An 8,466-nucleotide genomic window follows, 5' to 3' on the forward strand; every position below is an offset into this window, starting at 1 on the left:
TGGCGTCTGGACAGAGGACGGCATCAACATGATTAGATTTACAAAATGGCAAATATTATCAAAACTTCAGTGAAGAATAACACATTGTGTTGTGTACAGTATTAATATGGGTCTACTTTCTTTTCCCTGCTGATTTTTGGGTTAAAAATCAAACGTTTCCTCAGATAGCACATTTCTCTGCACACCTTTAATTTGCCTCAGTTCCAAAGAGACTCCTGCCAGTAGTTAGTGTTAAGAGGTGAAGGAAAAATGTTGTAAAACTAAACCTCTCAGGTGAAAAGGGGATTACATGAGCCCGGACCATTAGAGGGGTACGGAGAAATTATGCAGTGATTGCAGCAAGTCCAATAAAAGTCAACACCTCTGCTTTCCTCAGAGACTTCAGACTAATGCGCCGAGCAACCTCTCGCACATCGATAAGGTTTGTCGATCACTTATTGGCATTGACATTCTCACCTGCCAATATGGCTGAAGCATGGCCGGATTATTCCTCTGAATTACCGGCCATCCATTAGCGCTGCGGCGGTTGGGCGTGTGCGTGTGCATGCTTGGTGTTCCTGACGTTCATCGCCCAGGGTGACGGCTGTGAGGGTTTTAATCAATCAGTGTAAGATGGCGTCTCTGAGGACCTCTCTAATACGGCAGCGAGGCTCCGCCGACAACTCGACATGGTGAAATCAGCCGTTTTTGGAGAACAAGACAGAGGAGTCGGAGATTACCTGAAGCCTGTAAAATGATTACATATTGAGTTCAGGTCTTACAATAATGAGGAAACATAAGAGCCAATCTACACAAACTTGTGTTTGTTTAGTATTTGTTAACTCCCAATACTCCCCCTCGGCCAGCACTCCTCTAATAACACAGTGTTTGGTTTGGGATTGTTTTTTTTTCTCTTTACTGATGTAACTGAAACAAGCTCTTTGAATCGAATGCCAAAGGGATCCAGAGAGAGAAAGGATTTTATATCAGAATGACTTGAGCTCAGAGATCTTACCAACAGCATGCAAATCGATGGCATCTTTTTTTCTCAGTCTGAAGGGTTCTAGATTATAATTTTTGTTCTTTCTTACATTAATTTTCTTGCAATTATGCTCTTTCTGGTGGCACATAAAAGCATAATCCATGCATCCTTCCTACAAAAACTTCAAACGCAACAAAAGCCAAAACAAAAGTTGCGCCAGCATGTTTTTCACAACTTTGCTTTTAGCATAGCTTCCATTGTGGCTTTGATGTGTGTATGTGTTTGTATTTTGTTGACCCTTCTGGGCCACTGTAGTGCTTTATCATTTTTGTCATCAAAAATGTGTTTCCAGTTCCTGCTTTTTCATTGGCTCAGCCTAATCATTTTGCCTTTCTTAATAAGAAAACTAACTAAAGACACAACAACAATAATAATAATAATAGTACTACCACTTCTACTGCTACTACTACTAATAATAATAAGTCTTTCCAAATATCAGTGTATGCTACTTTTGGGACTGTGATTTAATAAAAAAATTTGAACAGACAGTGGAAGTTTATAGAAACTTAAAGTACAGAAAGTTTCTGTAGTTTAATAGTTTTTTTTCTCTCCCACATTTATTTCTTCCTTCCTTCAATAAAGGAAGAAAACTCTGGCAGTTTTAATTGCCCAATGTGTAGAAACTGAGAGTTATTATTATTAATGCATAACTTTTTTCACATCCTTTATTGCGAAGTCTGTGACGTTTGTGCCGCATGTTTCACTTGAAATCCTGTCATAACATTTGCAGCTCATTAAACAAGCTCGGTGTGGATCGTGTTTATATGCTGCTGGCAGTAATTAGACTCACACGTATGTTTACTTAACATACAGCAAGTGATTAAGCAGTTCGGTTATCAAACATAGCACAAATCCCAACTGTAAAGAAAACAAAGACCAAATCAGATATTGTTGTAAAGTTTTTTCAAATGAATTAAAAAATGAGAATCTCATGAAAGTGTGAAAAATAAGCAAAAACAGCAGAAATCTCTAATGGGGGCAGAGACATCTTCACAACAGAGTCACTGTGTGACTTTGGTTAAAAACAGTAATTAGTTCATGATGGAAATAAGATACATATTTAACTTGTTCATCCTTAATAAATATACATTTTTGACAAGTTTGGTTTAAAAAATATAATTTGAAGAAAAACAAATGAAAACATTAGACTTCCCACTAGTCATCCATTTTTCCCTTTCTGTGTATTTCACTTAAAAAGATGTTGAGTAGAATCAAGGAAACACATTAGCATATTAGCTAAATGGTTTGTTACACAGCATGTCATGTCTTCACCATGTTATTTTTTAGTTTGGCAATGTCTAAGCTTCAATCTAGATATTTAGTTTTCAAATAAAATATTTGACTAAAATTAAATGTAGTTTGTCAAGAAAATATTTAGCTTCAAATATGCTTAGCTCATTAACTAAATATTTAGTTTGAAGTCTTCAGTGGTATTACAAATCAAGAATGCCTCAATGTCATTTTGCTCAAGTAGATTTGGAGATGTTTCTTTGGTGTTTTATGAAATGGAAAACAAAATCAAGGTTACTGTTAAAGTCTGCAGAATATTTAATAAGAACCAACTTGGATCCATCCTGACTTTTTTCTGTTTCAAGTTGATCTTGATTAGCTACGTTTGTCACTATTTGATTCACAGCAAGTGAATCAAATATTCACTTGTTATTTGTGTTAAGTTAAAGTTAGTTTTGCTTCATTTGTTTCATGAGATGCTTTAGCTAATTTTGTATTTGTTTGTTCTTTTGTTATGTTGTGCCTCCCTCATGTGGTAGTTCTAGGTTACTACACCCCTAGTTATGTATCCTTTTCAGGTCAGTTTGTTTGTGTTCAGTTAGTTTAGTTGATCTCAGTTAAATTTGGCCCAAATTTGTTATTTATCTTTTTGATTCATTCTTGTATTAAATCTTTATGCTTTGTTCTACATTTTTTTGGAATAATTAAATTGAATTTTTTCTACTTTGAACAATTTATTGTCCTCGTCTGAATCTGATCCCTCACATAATGGCTTCACCAATCGTTCCCAGGAATTTAAGTCTATTTTCTCAGTAGTGGAAGATGGAAAGCTCAGAGTTGTTATAATGACACTCTGAATGAAACTGATTCTCTGAGGACAGAAACAGATATTTTTAACGAGTGTAAAATGGCAAGACATTGGAGCTTTTTAGGTCACTTCTCTCTCTCTCCATCAAATCAGTCAATGCAAATGTGCTGCTGAGCATGTTCACTGTGAGTACAGGCTGGGCCTGGCATGGGGAGGAAGCAGTTCTCATGTGGTCAGAATGAAGGACCCATGCAGGCAGAAACATATGGCTCAGTGCTCGGGCCAAAACCTTCAACCACACCGATACAAATGGAGATTTCAAGGAGAAGGGCAAGTTTAGAGCACTACATGTATGATTTTTATTCAAGCAAGACGTTTTTTTTTTTTCTTTTAGATTTGCAAAAGTGACTCAACAAAGTATTTAGCAAAGGCTGTGAATATTTAGGTAAACGTAATTTCTTGGTTTTCCATTGTTAGTGTATTTACAAAACTCTTTTGTTTTCATATTGTCAGTATTGGGTATTGGTGTGTAGAAATTTGAGGAAAGAGACTAATTTGATACTAGTTGGATATGTCTCATTCGCTATCAAAACTGAAATTCTTGATTGAATAAAAATAATTTGAAATCAAAATCTTTCAGAAGTATAAGTAGTTGTGGGTTTGTCTGCATCAGCGTTTTGCACATTAAGGGCAGCAAGCATTACAGAAACAGACGTGTTTTGGTGAAGATTCAAGAGAACGGAGATCTTTTCCTAAGTCTGCCAACATTTCTGAATCCAGAATATTCCATGACGCAGGTGGAAGTTTCAAAGAGATATTTCCCGAAATATGCTCAGGCTTATTGCCCTCTGACTTTCTGGAGCTGTCAGACATGTCTGTGATGCAGGAAACATTTCATATTTACATTGCTTCCTCCATCTGATCATGCCTTCAGACTTAAAAAAAAATGAGTTAATGCTCAGTAACTAACTTTGACTCTCATTCCCCATATCAACAGCTTCTCTCTGGCGTTTCTGTGTCTTGCTCTTCCATTTCCATCCAGACTCTCCTCATTTAGAGACAATCAAGCCTAACATTTTCAACTCCTATTTTATTTTTCTCTGCATAATTCTGAAACTCTTAACGCTGCCACCTTTATGTCTAAAAAACAAAATATAAATGACCTTTTAACTTTTAACTGGAATGGTATACATTGAACATATTGGTTTTATCTCCTGGTTTGGATGTCATATCATGGAGGAGTATCTTCTTTTTGTTTGATCAAGTGTTTATCTAAGAAAAAATAGAAAGGACTTTTTAAGCAGGAAATGAAAAAAAGGCAAGTGGTGTATGTGTGGGTGAAAGGGATTCTGGGAGTTTTTTGGCACCAGTTTGGCTGCTGCAGTGTGAACTATTGATGGATATACTTAGCCCATGTAGTCCGTATTGCCACCGGCGGCTGCTGTCTGCATGTCGGCGTGCTTTCAGGGCCCCTTTGGAGGAGTCCTTTGATTGGATCAATTTGAGCCTGCAGTAAAATGATAGTGAAAACAAAGGACCATTTTCATCCATCCAGCTCAAAAAATCAGTAGCACATAATTAAATAAAGTGACAGGTGAGGCTGCTCTGTGAATATTTGATGATCTCTGGGTGTCTACCTGAAATAATTGCGAAGTTCTGTAGAAACCAGGTGGTCATTATGGGTAAAGTAGTCCAAAGCGGAAGGAACCACCAGAAACCTAAAAGTAGACTGATGTTACATTTCTACCACTGCCAAAACCAACGCTGATCATGCATAGCATTATGACCATCTACATGATGGAGAAATGGTTCTACTTTTTCCGGCTGGACAGCCATGGTCCAACAAGGACTGGACTCATCTGGACAGCTGAAGGGATGTTGTGGTAACTGGCAGAAAGGTAAGTCTTCAAGGAAGGTTCTTGATATCTTGAATGTTGCTAAGTGCCTCCATGAATCAGACGTGTTTGTCCATGACATGCTGAATTGAATTGGGACCTGAGCAATTTGGAGACCCAGTCAAAGCCTCAAATTAGTGCCCCTTAAATGGTTCTTGAAGGCTTTTTGCTTTGCAGCAGAAGACATTATCATGGTGAGGAAGCAGAGAAATACCATAGAAATCATAGAGTGGTCTTTAGCTGTGCTTAGGTAGGTGGTAAATACAATACAATTTTTTCTGCGTGATGTTTCATAGTAGACTAGGTTCAGGTCTTCTGCTCACTTTCGCCGGTGTTCATCATTTCCTTGACTGCATTTCCGGTCTTTTATGAAATAAACCAATTTTCATATGGTCAAAAAACCCACCTCATGTTAGCACCAAAACCATTTATCAAAAGACACATTTAGGCACATTTCTATTGAGCAAATGTTTTTCAAAATTGTGAAACTGTCTGGTCAATGGAGACACAGATAATGTTCCCACTAGTTGCTTTCATTGCTCTGTTTCTCTCTCCACGTTCTTGGTCACTGAAAACACCAAGGTGACAGATGATGCCAGATCAGTGGAGATTATGTTGCAAAATGTTTCCTGCTGTCGTGTAAAGAACAGAGAGCAAGTCAAAGTTTGGTGCTTTAATTGCTGAGGAAGGTTTTCCATAAATCCACAGCAGCAGCTTGGAAGCAGCACATTTACTTTCTACTCTACATGTAACGACTTCTCCTGTTCTGATTTCCTTTAATAGGCGCTGCTTCTTCTGTTCTGCTGGCGAGACGCCACAGCTGCTAACCTATTCCCCTTTAAAATGCAAAAATTGTTAGAAATCCCATTCTTCCTCTCTGTGCTTATACACACACACGCACACACACACACGCACACACACACACACACACACACACACACACACACAAGGCTTTCACAGAAAATGTTGCCATGCAACATCTTCCCTGCAGGGCTGTGTGGATTTCTTCATCTGTGCTTTCGAACATTTCTGTGCACCAAACTGTAAATAATGTTTTTATGTTGCTGATTTACGTCTCTGCTGCAACTCCTCCCTCCAACGCGGCGGCTAAACCCGCCTCACCTTCTCCTGTTTGGGGCCTGATTAAGCTCAGCTCTCTAAGCCTCTTCGCTCAGTTCAAAACTGCAGGGAAAAAAAAAAACAAAAAAAACATCCTACTTTTGATGATTAGTGATAATAAATGAATAGACCAGGAGCAAATTACATAATAATGAGCAGACATAAAATTCTTCTGACATCTTTAAGTCTCTTTCAGTGCTGTGGCTCCTGGTGTCATACATCATGCAGCGGAGCCTTAAAGGACATTACGTAATCACCAGCCGGTGTTCTGAAGAGCACACCATGCTGCAGCAGAACAGAGTGAGGGGTCGGAGTTGAAAACGAGCTTTTCTCTGATCTGGCTCTGTGATAAAATAACGAGGCTGCCAGCCACTGATCCGAGACGCCACAACAGGGAGGGCAAAAGAAACAACAACAATAAAGAAAAAAGCCACTGAAGTCCCTGTCCCGGTTCCCCGAGTCACAGCAGATCTGGCACAGAGAATTCACACTCCCAAGTCATGTCTATTAATGAAGGGGCTAAATAATTGACAATTCAGGGTGACAAGAGGGAGAGAACTAGAAAGGGGACATCTGGATGATGCTTCGAGGGGACCGTCCATTTGTCTCTGTCTTCCAAACAATAGTAAATACATATGAATGCAACAAAACAAGTGTTGCATTCATACACAAAAAGTCATTGAGCAATTCAAGTTGAAAGGATTTTGATAAATGTTGTTTGCTTTTTAACATGTCTGGATGTAATGTGTATCCACTACCACAAGATGGTGAAAAAATAGATTTTTTCTTTTTTTTTTTAGCAGGAAGAAGATGGCTTACGTTTAATGTCGCAGTCTTAGCAACCTCATGACATTAGTGAGTCTAAGGATTCATTCAGACCAAATTAGTTCACTTTAATTAAACTCCAGTTCACTTGTCTAGAAAGTTCTGTTTGTTTGGGGAACATAATTGATCTCTGACCTGGACCAAAACAGGCCACTCTGTTTGCCTGAAAGCCTCAGTCTGGTTCACTTCAACTTCAAGTGCTTCTGGAGCAGACAGGAGACCGCTCCAGAAGTGGGAATTGAACTGTAGTGCAGGGCATTCTGGGAGTCTTTTGCCAAAAACAAAATACCTCTGAAGAAGACCTCAGTGTCTTCTTCAGAGGTTTTCATGTTGTTTCCTTCAGTGGCTCCTAGTGCAGCGCCACCACAGGCAAGGAGGGGAACAAGTTCTTCAAACAGTTTGGTTCGTTTGACACTGTAAGGTGAGACAGAGAACCACACCAACTAACAAAGTAACAAATGGACTGCAGGTGTAGGAACGTGGGTCTGTTGAATGTGTTGAGCTGTTAAAGGGTTGAACGATTTGGAAGTAAGAAGTTTAGATTCTCTTGGAAAAACAAACCCACTGATGTTTCTGTAATGCAAACCTTACTAACCATGCTAACCCCAAATATAAGCTACAGAATTCAGTTATATGTAGGCTGTTATAATTCCTCTAAAAGCCTGTTTTACAGCCTCTTCTCTCTTGTAACCTAAATATTACATCCCCACTCTCTCCCTGCTTCTTCTCTCTCCAACTCCCCTTCCTCCAACTTTCTCCTCCTTTCATCACACATCTTTAATTGGGCTCCTTCCTCCCTTTAGTTCTCTCCATTCCCACTTCCACGGTGAATTCACAAACAGTGGAAACATGGATGTTAGCCGCTAATACGCTGGCCTCCTCTGCATTAAGGATCCGTTGTGGAGGAGAACGTGAATCACAGGTACATGCTGCCGTGCCTGACCTGACAGAGAGGAAAACCAGTCCTCCCAGTCCAGACCCGGAGCGAGCTTCGTCACGACGCCCTGCACTCTCAACGCTCAATCAACCACCTGGCCCGTCACAACGCCTTTTTATTGCTCTTCTCTTTTCTTTCTTAGTTTTTTTTTCTTGTTTTCTGTTTTCCTGCTCCATCCAAGTAATTACCGGCATATTCTTTAGTACAATTGTATAATTTTCCAACCACCCCTAATTTGCTTGCCTGAAAATTCAACTGATTAGAATTTGATTGTTTGGAAGAACAAGCAGGGCTTCTTTTTTTTTTTCCAGAGGTGAAAATTGGAGCTGTCATTTTGGCTACATTGTTATCTTGCAAATAGAGTATTCATGAGGCGCTTTTGACAAGGAAATATCAGGTTTTACATTCAGTATGTAAAGAGGATTGTATTATGGAATGTAATCAGGGTGACTAATTGAAAAAGTGGTGCTTCAGTCTCACTCTACCACCTTATCACGTGGTGAAGATGAAGAATATGCATTTGGAGCCATAAAACGGTGAATAAAATCTGTTTCTTTTCTTTTTGTTTTGGAGCAGATTTCATACCTTTTGAAATAGGTAACAACATTTTCCAAGACCTTCAAAATCTTTG

The sequence above is a fragment of the Poeciliopsis prolifica genome, unplaced genomic scaffold (genome assembly GCF_027474105.1).
Source record: "Poeciliopsis prolifica strain line A6 unplaced genomic scaffold, Auburn_PproV2 SCAFFOLD009, whole genome shotgun sequence".
Taxonomy (NCBI): domain Eukaryota; kingdom Metazoa; phylum Chordata; class Actinopteri; order Cyprinodontiformes; family Poeciliidae; genus Poeciliopsis; species Poeciliopsis prolifica.